This window comes from Panthera pardus, unplaced genomic scaffold (assembly GCF_024362965.1).
Source record: "Panthera pardus isolate Hobbes unplaced genomic scaffold, ASM2436296v1 HiC_scaffold_27, whole genome shotgun sequence".
Taxonomy (NCBI): domain Eukaryota; kingdom Metazoa; phylum Chordata; class Mammalia; order Carnivora; family Felidae; genus Panthera; species Panthera pardus.
This window is the reverse complement of record NW_026526843.1, coordinates 2,696,393-2,707,467: the sequence shown is the minus strand read 5'-3', so window position 1 is coordinate 2,707,467 and position 11,075 is coordinate 2,696,393. Positions and strand designations below refer to the sequence as shown.

Below are 11,075 nucleotides of genomic sequence, written 5' to 3'. Positions count from 1 at the left end.
GCCCAAACCACAGAAATGACCAACACCTACCCACCCACACACTGGCTAATGTGAGTGATTGCTGCTTCCTTGCCAATTACAGCTTTAGCCTCACTCTAGTCTGCCCTCCTATAGGATAAAATTTATTTAGGAGGCGTCTGGGTGGCTCAGTCGGTTAAGTGTCCAACTCTCGATCTCGACTCAGGTCACAATCTCACAGTTCGTGAGTTTGAGTCTCACATCAGGCTCTGTGCTGATGGTGCGAAGCCTGCTTGGGATTGTCTCTCCTCCTCTCTGCCCCTTCACTGCTTGTGCTCTTTCTCTCTCTCTCAAAATAAATAAACTTTTAAAAAAAAGTATTTGCTGGGGCGCATGGGTGGCTCAGTTGAGTGTTTAACTTTGGCTGAGGTCATGATCTCACAGTTTGTGAGTTCGAGCCCCGCATCGGGCTCACTGCTGTCAGCGCAAGGCCTGCTTCAGATCCTGTCCCCCTCTCTCTCTGCCCCCCCACTTGTACTTCCTCTCAAAAATAAAAATAAACATTAAAAACATTTTTAAGTATTTGTTTAGGATAAAATTTATTTAGTAAGGTACCTGATCCTCGGGTTAGTCATGCCTCTTGACAGCATCCAATCCAGAGTAAAGCCCTGCTTCTTTCAACCCTCCCCCAAATCACCCAGCCTGGCCCACGTCCTCTAATAAATCCTTTCTAGTACATTTTTCCTGAGATACCCCATGGTTCCCCATGGTATGCATTCCCTGTCACTATAGTGAGCAGAATAAACCCAACTTGCCCAACCACAGGAATGTCTTGGTGGCCTCTGGCTGGTGGGCGTTAGCAATTTGGAGACAAAAAAGCCAAAATACGTGCCAGAAGCCCACTACCAGGCAGAGACCCTCATGGATTCTGCCTCATATTGTACCTTCTCCAAGATGTCTCAGTGAAGCCTCCCAAGGTCTCCGTCTCACAGGGGAAAAGCCCACAAGTTGTACCTGATGTCTGTGGACAGAGGTGCCTGGTTCCCACATACTGCAATGCCTTGGCATTTGCTGTGCAGCACAGAGATGCTTCTGGAGGAGCACCGAACATGGGCATTGAATTTATAAATACATAGACTCATAAATGGATTTACTGGTCAGCTAGCAAACTTGTGCTGCACAGTTACTGCAGGCCATGGTACAGGTACAATAGGCCCCGGAGATAAGACGATGAGTAATAGTCCCTGCCCTCAATGGCCATATAATCTAGTAGTGGACACAGGTCAACAGGAACGATCTGTGCAACACACAAGTGCTGGGAGTACCATGTAGGAGTTCAGATCAGAACTTCATGATTCCTCACGTCGCTTTATTGCTTCTATCTTCTATCTTGGCTAAGCCTTTCTTTCACTGACCAAATTATGGTTCTGCCTCCATCCTATGGTTGTATCTTCTCTGTCATGAAACATGAATATGGGGGCACCTGGTTGGTTCAGTCGGTTGAGCATCTGACTTCGGCTCAGGTCATGATCTCATGGTTCATGGGTTTGAGCCCCGCATTGGGCTCTGTGCTGTCAGGATGGAGCCTGCTTTGGATCCTCTGTCCCCCTCTGTCTCTCTGCACCTACCCCCCTCGCACGCTCTCTCTCTCTCCCTCTCTCAAAAATAAATAATAAAACATTTTTAAAAGGATGAATATATTTACTGTGCTTAAATGAATATGTGTAATATACTTCATGCAGAGGATAGAGCTGATGTTCTTCTTGCCCAAAGAGATTACACCTCTTTGTCTCCACTTTCCCTCGGCCCCATCATTTTCCTTCCTTTCTCTCAGAATCTCTGCAGTCTCCCCTGCTTGTTTTCCTCCTCTGTTTCTTCCTCAGCTTCCAGTAAGTGCTCCCTGCCCATGTGTTTTTCTCCCAAAGCAGTGGAGCACAGTGTAAAGAGCATTCCTGGATTTGAGTCTCAGCTCTGCCCTGGATGACCCAGAGCAGCTACTTACCTAGGTCTCAGTAGGTTCATCTGTAAAATGGGGAGAACAGACTAGATTATACCTCCACCCTCAGTTCTAACCTCCTGTGTATGGAAAAGTCTCTCAGGTGCTTGCACAGGACTTTGTTCACCTTGCCATGGACTCAGTTGCCTTTCGTCTCTAAGATCTAGAGCAGATGCTAATGGGACTCAAATCTCTTGGTAAATGTCTCTCCACATTGCCTCTGCTGTCCCTTTGACTCAACTAGATTTACAGGTTTGGGGTTGGGTTTTTTTCTGGTGGTTTTTTTGTTTGTTTTGCTTTATAGTTAATGGCTTGTGATTCTTCTTTGACCTAGCAAGTTACAGCCAGAACCCCCCAGGACCCCTAAAAATTGCAACTTGCCTTATTTACTCTCCATGGAGAGGTTGACAGCCTCAAAACTGGGATCCATGAAAGGTGGCATCCTTCAGCCCCTAAAAAATGTTGACTTCAAGCCCAGAATTTCCCCAGGAAGGCTTTATGGTGAGACTATTCTTAGCCATGCTCCTAGCAGGTACATCCCTACCCAACCATTTAATGGCTCCCAGTCCCCAAAAAACACACCCTGCAGAGCTAGCAGGTGGATAGCCACCATAACCCAGGGCGGTCAACTTGATGCTGACATGAGAGCTCACAACACTCCCCCCCCCCATGCAATATAAGCACTGAGCCTCAAGATCAGCCTGTACACCCACTTTGTTCTTGGTCCATGGCCATCTTCACATTGGTTATGGCCTTGGCAAAGCCCTGTCCTGAAGTGCAGTATCAAGTGAGCCAGGAAGCTTGCAAGCTTTACCACCCAGCTTTTACCATAGAGACAGCTGGAAACTACACAGGGAAAGAAAGAAAATCCAGTACCATGATTTGCTGGGTGAACAAGAATGCTTAAGGATCACTGCCCCTCCAGAGAGGAAGTGGAGCTTCAGGTGTTTCACAGGAGACTAGCAGAGCCCCTCCAGCTTGAAGCCTACTCCCACCAGGCCCTGAGGCCCTCAGCCACCTTGTTGAGACTAATATCCCAAGCAACAGGTGTAGAATTCTGGTCTTCTACTCCAGTGGGAGACCTCAAACTAGCAGTACAGTGGGGGTAGGGGGAGGAGGGGAGTGCTGCAAACAGGGAATCCTTGGCCTCAAGTCACCCCCTCAACCTGGACTTGGGCCAATACCAAGTCCTAGGAAGAAGGGCCACAGCGACCTTTCAGGTGATCAGCTCGACTTCATGCAGGGGTGGAGGGCAGCTCAAGGTTCAGAGCACTCTACATCTGTCACCTTTGGTGGCGCAAGCCCTGGTGCCGGTCTGTTCATCCGAACAGGAGGTCCCAAAGAGACCTCAGCTACTAGGTGAACTCCCGGCCCGACCCCCGACCCGAGGAGGCAAGGAGGTCCCCAGACGCCCTCCTCTCCGCAGGCACGCACTGTATGAGGTGGATAATTGCAAAAGAATACTTCAGTGGGAGTTTTGCCCAAGGTAACAAGCATGCAACTCCCCGAGGGCATTCCATGTGCGCCCCAGAAAAGCGCCGAGTGGCCGGTCTGGGATAGCAGCGCAGAGGTCTCCCGGGGACTCTCGCCCGCCACCCTTTCACAGCTGACCCACTGAGTCCTCCCGGAGCCGCCCTCGCTCGCCTGATGGGACGGGAGGAAGGGGGGGGGGAGGGAACAGGAAAGAAGAGATTGAGGGGGAAGTTTCAAGGGGTGTGCCCGGGAGCGGGGAGGATTCTCGTGAGTCAGCCGAGCTGCTGGAGTGTGACTTCATTGCTTCCCGAGAAGAGGCGCCCGGGGCAGGAGGCCGCTCGGAGTGCAACAGCAGGAGTAGAAGGTCGGAGTCCCTGGCCCCCTGCGCGGGGCAGGACAGGGACAGAGCTCGGGGATGGCCAGGTTTCTTGGGGCTGGGGCGGAGAGGGAGACCGCGCGCGGGCCCCGAAAGCTCAGGGCAGAGGAGCCGACCTCTCCTCTTCTCTTCTTCCTCCGGCTGGGACGCAAGTTCCCGCCGCCCGAGACGCCGCGCGGCGCGCGTTCCGCCTGCAGGTGGCGCTGCAGAGGCGCCCTGGGCGCACTGCTGGGGGTTGGGGGTGGAGCTCTGCCCCAGCGGAGAATCTGGGGTTTGGAAGGCGCGCGTGCCCAGAAGGGGCGGGAGCGGGGGGGAGGGGGCGAGGGAAAGGCAGGAGGGGCCGCCAGAACCTCCACGCCGCTTCCCGCCCCGCTCTCCCACCCGAGTGGCGGGAGAGGCAGATTTGACCTGCTGTGGTAGCGCCACAGCGTGGGGCTGGCTCCTGCGTGCTTCTTAATAATCCCTTGGGCCACTTCCCGGGCCCCGCAGAGCTTCGGGCGGCTCACCTTCAGCAAAGGGATTGTGGTTTAGGGGCCGGCTTTCCTCTCCGGGGATGGCGCTCTTGACCCGCGGGCAGTAGAATGGAAACTTTGAGTCGCGTCTCGCGCGTTGGGGGTGGGTTTCCCTGAACAGCCACTCTCTAGCCTGGCTCCCCTGAGACCCAGAATGCTTCGCCTGCACAGGGATAGACCCGGGCTAGGGTTGGGGCGCAATCTGGGACCTAGGCTCAGCCTAGGTGAGGGTCAGGAGCTGAGCTTTGGGCTGGATGTAGGGCGATGGTTAGGGATTCTGCGCTCCACAATCCGGTTTTTGGCAGCTGTATAAGAAACAAACAAACAAACAAAAAAACTAAGAGGCCCATCTGGGGCTCAAACTTGCAACCTTATTTTCAGGAGATAAAGCCCTGTATTCTACTTTCTTGCAAGGCCCTGAGCTCTAGAAGTCATGATGCTGCTAACCTTCCCATGTTGGTTCATGGTTATGTGGTGGCTCTTTAGTTAGCATATTGAGAGTATCAAAGCACAAAAATAACCTGTGGCCAGACACCTTTAGGCTGACAAAAAAAAAAAAAAAGCTGTTGGGGGCTCCAGCCTCATCCTTTCCAGAGGCTCCAGTGGTTATTCCCATGATACAACTTTACATATAACTATATGGCTACATTGTGTCTCCCGTGCGTGAGCATAAAAGCTATGCTCTGGGGGGCTAGTGTTTTGGGGGGGGGCCTCTTCTCCGCTATCAGTCAGTCCACCTCCCCTGCTTTCAGGATGTCCAAAGCCACCTGAGAAGTTATCCTTAGGATTTTCCATAAAGAAGAGGAAAGGGGTTTAAAAGAAAAAAAACGAAGGATCCTAAACGTTTCACTGTGTTTCACTGTGTGCCAGGAGAAATACCGTCTGTCTCCCGCCCAGACCTCAGAGCCCGGGCCTCCTTCCTACAGGGCGGTGCCCAGCTATTCCTGGAAACCCCCTCCTTTCTACTAACCCCTTCCCCAAGGTGTCTCCTCCCAGAGCACGACCTAGGAAAAGTATCCTACTGTCAAACCTGATGTCTCTGTCCTCTTTCTGTCCCTAACCTGACCTGCCACAGTCCTCAGCCTCCCCTTTTTCCCTTGATGCCCTCGTGCTGTCTTCTCCTCCCAGAACAGGGCCCGAGCTGTGACCTCTCCTTCAAAGCCTGGCTCTGCACCTCACTAGGAGACTGGGAGAGGATCTGATATACTAATTAGTGTTAATGTGATAATGGGAGTTAATGGGGTCACGTGGTAACCACAGGCCAATTTCTAGCCCGGCCTCACTGCCTCAACCCCAAGTCGAGGCAGTGGGGATGGGAATTTCAGGCTGACTAATCTCCACAGCCCGCTGGAGGGGGCGGGGGAATGGGAGGAACCGAAGCCCCAGGACGATCCCAGAGTACTGGTGCCTCGGTTTCAGTTTCATCCTTGGCTGACACTTTCCTCCGACGAGTGGAATTGCTTTGGTTTTCCTCCAGCCCCTCTCCCCTCCCTGGCTACCCCCCCTTTTGGATTGCTAGCTTCCCTCGGCCAGCCCTTCACTTCGTGAGGGGAGAGATGGGAAGATAATTTGGCAGTGACGAAGAAAAAAATGTACACGTAGACACCCTCAGACGCACAGGCTCACATACCATGCTGCCTTGCAGACACACACACATGCGCATGCCCTCCACAAACACACTCGCACGCATGAGGGGACTCCCTACTCACATCTGGGAGTCAAGCTCACACGCATGCACACACAAACACACACACAACCCTCCTCCCCGCCATGGTTACACCCTCACTCACATCTGAAATACCCTCACGGACACACACAAGGCCCTACAGAGGCCCATCCCACACACAGACCCACACACACACTCTCACACACAAACCAGCAGCAGCAGCCGAGCTGGATGCCTTCCTCAAAAGAGGGCTGGAAAGTTTGTTTGCTGCCAGCGAAGGGGCCTAGACATTCCGTGAAATGACTCATACTGCACCTTTACAGACATTAAATGTTGTATTTTTCTGGATGAAACAACAACCCTCGACCCCTGTTGTGATGGCAGAATGGGGAAACTGAGTGGCTGCACTCCTTTTGGGTCTCTGTCTAGTGCACATCTCTGGCTTGTCCTTGCCTCCCTGGGGAATGGGGCAATCCTGAAAGAGCAGAATCATCTATCTCCTGACACAGACCTCAGCCCAGCACCGCGCCTTGGCAGGATGTGAAGTGGGTGAAATTCAGGCTAACAAGCCCCCCTCACAGTCTTTCCCCACTACTCCATCCCCAGACTCGAGGATCTGGAGTCAGGCTTGGTACCCCCACGCTGGTGACCCAGCCTGAGCCCTTCCTGATCTCTCCTTTCATTCCAGCACCCCTCCCCACCTCCCCTTACTCCAGTAAGGGTCTGTCCTTACTGCCACCTCTGAACACAGCTCCAGGGGGTGCCATTCACCATGTAGGTACATAGCGCCCCCTGAAATGTGACTGGAGCCTCTTCCACTGCCCTGAGCCTCCTCTCCACCTCTCCACCTGAGAAGGGAACACCTAGCTTGGTGGCTTCATGCTCCCTGTCCCCCAGTACATTCAAGGAGCCCCAGAAATCACTTGGCACCTCCTCCAGGAAGACCTCTATATGTCGACATCTCTCTGCCCCCCCATCCCAATCTCAGCCCCCAAACAGCACCCCCTTGGGCCAAGGCCCCCTTAGACCCACTCATTTTTTCCTGCAGGCCATGAGGGGAGATGCCTTTGGGGTGTCGCTTGGCATCTGCGCAGGGCCACAGAGCACAGTGAGGCTGCCAGCCACACAAGATGACACATCAGAGGTTGAGGAGTTAACTCTAGTTCCACTGGATCGTGGCCTCAACACTCTGGATGCTGCGCTGCCTCTGATAGGTGCCCCAGAGTAGGTGCCTGCCCTTGGCCCTGGTCCCAGGGACTTTTCCATGGCTCCAAGATAGGGGCTAAGGGCCAGTAGGATTAGACTTCAGCGGACTTGCTCTCATTTGCTGAACTCTGCTTGAAGCCACTTCTTCCTTCTTTTTGGCAAATGAACCAAAGGATTGAGTCTCTCCTCCTCCTCCCACCTCAGAAATCTCCCACCAACCCAGAGGCCTGGCCTGAAGGGCACTAAATCTGTTTCCCAAACACTAGGCCCACTCCTGGCAGTGTATATGGTGGGGACAGCGCCTCCCAGGAGCCACTGCACTGAGTATGGACATAAGGAGCAGTGATTCAAGGCTGTAGCACTTGCTATGTGAGGCTGTCATCTCACTCCACTGGACCCTTGAACTGCTCACCAGCCCTCCAAGAGGTGAAGCCCAGAGGTCCTCTGAAGTTTTGTAGGGGATATTCTGGTGCCTGAGCCTGTCACAGCAAAGGCCTAGAGTGGAACTGTGTAACTCTCCATTTTAATGAGAGCAACTTGGGGTGGGGGGACCAAGTGGTTTTCCAAGATCCCCAGACAAGGAAGGTGGCTGGCCAGATGAAAGTCATGATCTGAGAAGTTGTTCCCAATGAAATCTTCCCATCTGCATGCCTTTTCTTTGGCCTGGGCACACCCCCCCCCCCCCCGTAGTCCCCAGTATGGACATGGGCAAGAGACCACCATCTGGGTAAGGAGCAGTTTGGTATATAACCTACCTCAAGGAATTCTTATATTGCAGCTACCCAACAATCTTTTTTGAAGTTTATTTATTTTGAGAGACAGACAGACAGAGAGAGAAGGGAGGGAGGGGCAGAGAGAGAGGGAAAGAGAATTCCAAGCAGGTTCCACACTGTCAACGCAGGCTGGATCGCACAAACTGAACTGTGAGACCATGACCTGAGCTGAAACCAAGAATCAGGTGCTCAACCAACTGAGCCACTCAGGCGTCCCCTGAATAATCTTTTTATTTAAAATTTTTTTAAATGTTAGCTTCCTTCTGTTTTTTTTTAAAGTTTATTTATTTATTTTGAGAGAGGGAGAATGAACATGAGCGAGGGGAGGGGCAGAGAGAGACGGAGAAAGAGAATCCCAAGCAGACTCCACTTGGTCAGCACAGAGCCCAACGTAGGGCTCAATCTGACAAACCTTGGGATCGTGACCTGAGCCAAAACCAGCAGTTGGACACTTAATGGATGGAGCCACCCAAGACCCCCCTCCCACAATCTTTTTAGAATACTCATTATGATGGCCAGCCACAACCTGGGATGTAGAAATTTCTGTCTGTCATTTGGAGCTTTCTAGGGCCTCATCACATAAACCCAATGGAGGCAAATCTGGTGTTATTGAACATATCAACAGAGGAATGATTGTTGGCTGTTTAGAAAGGATTATAGGGGGCTTCTCAGCTTTACAGGTGGGAGGATTTCTTTTAAACTATAACTTCTCTCCTGGCTTTTGAGTATGCTTCTCATTCTGAAAGTCTGATTGATGGGTGACTTTTCTAGCTTGTATCTGTGGTGGAAAGTAAGGGCCATGGATGGCTACAGTAAGTGTGGCACTGTGGTATTTTGTTCTAGCCACAGGTTTGAATAGAATTTGTTGAGGCCAAGGGGTTAAGAGGGGGGGAAGCAACGAGTCACTTTGTCTCTAAAGAACCTGGGTTATTTGCAGGAGAACATAGGCACTGCTTGAAAGAGGGGAGAAAGAGAACCTGAGAAAGTTGCCAAGGTGGGAAGGCAAGTTGAATACTGGAATGGCGAGCTGGCCCTGCACAGGCTGTGGGCAGCCAGGAGGCCCTCCACTCTTGGAAGGATCCATGTTCTGAGGCTCGAGAGGACTGAATCGGAGTTGGAGGGGTGGGGGGGGGGACGGGCTGGAAGGAGAAAGACTGAGAGTGCACGCTGGATGGTGCAGTCTGGGCATCCATGGACAACTCGAGAAGGGGAATTCCTGCCAAGTCAGGGAATGAGACACTGGCAGAGACAGCATGGCTGTCATCAGGAGTAGTGATCTCAGTCGGCTGGTCCCTCCTGGCTGGGGCTCACCCAATGGGTAAATGGAAGAGTGGGGAGCCAGGTGGGGAAGGGCTGGCAGTCTGGGGAGCAGCAAAGTCATTGGGAAGGGCAGCCTGGTTGACCTGGAGCCATGGAGCCAGGAAAGTCACTCGTGTGGCCCATGGCTCCCCAAGGCTAGGTCAGCACAAGATATTCATCAAGGGGGGTGGGGTTTGCTTTGGCTGCAACTCCCAGATTACAGGGCTGTGGTTAGTTCCGAGTGGCTGGGGAAGGTGGGAACTTACGGGATTCCCACTAATGGGCTCCAGGTCACTGGCAGGTATTAGGACCAGTCACTGTTAGTTGGTTGGCACAGTGCTTGACCTCTTTCCCCGCCCTTCCCAAGAGGAAGACCTCTCCTCTGGCTTTGCCATGCCTCGAAGCTTCAGATTTGGTTTAAACCACAAACATTTATAGGAGGGATCTCACCATTCGTCCTCAGCAGCTTCTGGCCTGGACCGATCAGACTCTCCTGAGAGCTGGGTTAGAAAAGTGCAGTGAGGATGAGGATGATGCTGAAGGTAGCTAACATTTATTGAGGGGTTACTAGACACCAGGCACTGCCATAGACGTGGGTTATGTTATTCAGTCGTCACTACAGCCTTTTGATGTAGGTTCTTATTATCCCCAACTTAAAAATAAGGAAAGTGAAGCTCAGGGAGTTTAAGTGACTTGCCCAAAGACACATAGCTGATAAATGGTGCCGTTGGAATAGGAACTCAGGCCTGTCTGATGTTAGAGACCACTGAACTCTTAGCAAAATGGAAAGGTATGTGTGTTTGTGTCCACTGGTGAGTTTCAAAGTCAAGATAAAGGGGGTTTAGGGATAGGTGGGACCTACCATGACTTCGACCTTGAGAAGGGAGCCTCACAGACCAGAGACCAGCAGACAATGATGTGGCTCCAGGATCTGGAACCCCCCCGGGGAAAGCATGCCCACTTAGAAAAGAAAAAAAAGTGGGAATCTGCTCTTGGTGCTTATTTCAGGGACTTGGCTATATAGGTAGCCAAGAGATCTCGAGGGCCAGTGCCCCAGTCCAGTCCCTAGGTTTTTCCCTGGAAACCTGTAATCTGCAGCTGCCTTCACCACCATCATCCACCACCACTCATGTCCCCAAGTCCTGTGCCAGGGACCATCCTTTCCCAAGGCTGGGGAAGCAGGCAGATGCTGGTGGTTGAGCAGGTCCCTGAACTTCAGGCCCTTTGGCCACCCCTACCCCACAGAAAGCCGTTGTCCTCTGGGGCCCCTTCAGCTTTCCTGCTTTCTGCCAAGGAACTTCAAAGGCTGAGGCTTGGGTGCACCCGTCCTCCAGACCATGTAGAGCCATAAGAAGTGACAATTTCCAGCCATTTCCCTCCTAGAGCCTCTTAGTTGTGGGACCAGATGGGGGGTGGGGGCTTTTATGGTTGCTGAGGCGGGTCAGAGGAGAGGGTAAGGGGGAGATAGAATGGGAGCCTGGGGTTCAAGTGGTTGCCTCAAACAGGGCAGCTTGGCTTTGGAGAGAAGGGGAGCCTGAACTTTTTCCCAGCACCCCAGCACTGCCTGCCTTTGCACCTGTTGTGTCAGCCCTACTCTCCCCACCCAGCCCTTCCCCTGTTTCATGTCTGCCTGGTCTCCCCCACTAGGAGCCCTAGGCTCGACTTCCCTAAGAAGTCCCCCAAACTCTCCAGTCACCCCAAGCGCACGATGATGCATTTGGCCCGGGATCCTGCGGTGTTTGGCATATAGCTCTCAAATTGTATCCTCTGGGCATCTCCTTGTCTCACCCACGCGCTCCGCCCGCCCTCCCGCCAG

At 52.6% G+C, this 11,075-nt stretch overlaps 1 protein-coding gene across 1 annotated transcript in view; it reads left to right on the top strand.

Moving 5' to 3' along the window:
* The first annotated feature begins 3,691 nt into the window (after positions 1-3,691).
* Positions 3,692-11,075, top strand: part of ELF4 (E74 like ETS transcription factor 4) — a 50,256-nt gene continuing 42,872 nt past the window's right edge. Inside the window, exon 1 of the mRNA XM_053891308.1 lies at positions 3,692-3,791. The gene's annotated coding sequence lies outside the window, so the exon portion shown is untranslated. The remainder of the gene's footprint in view (positions 3,792-11,075) is intronic.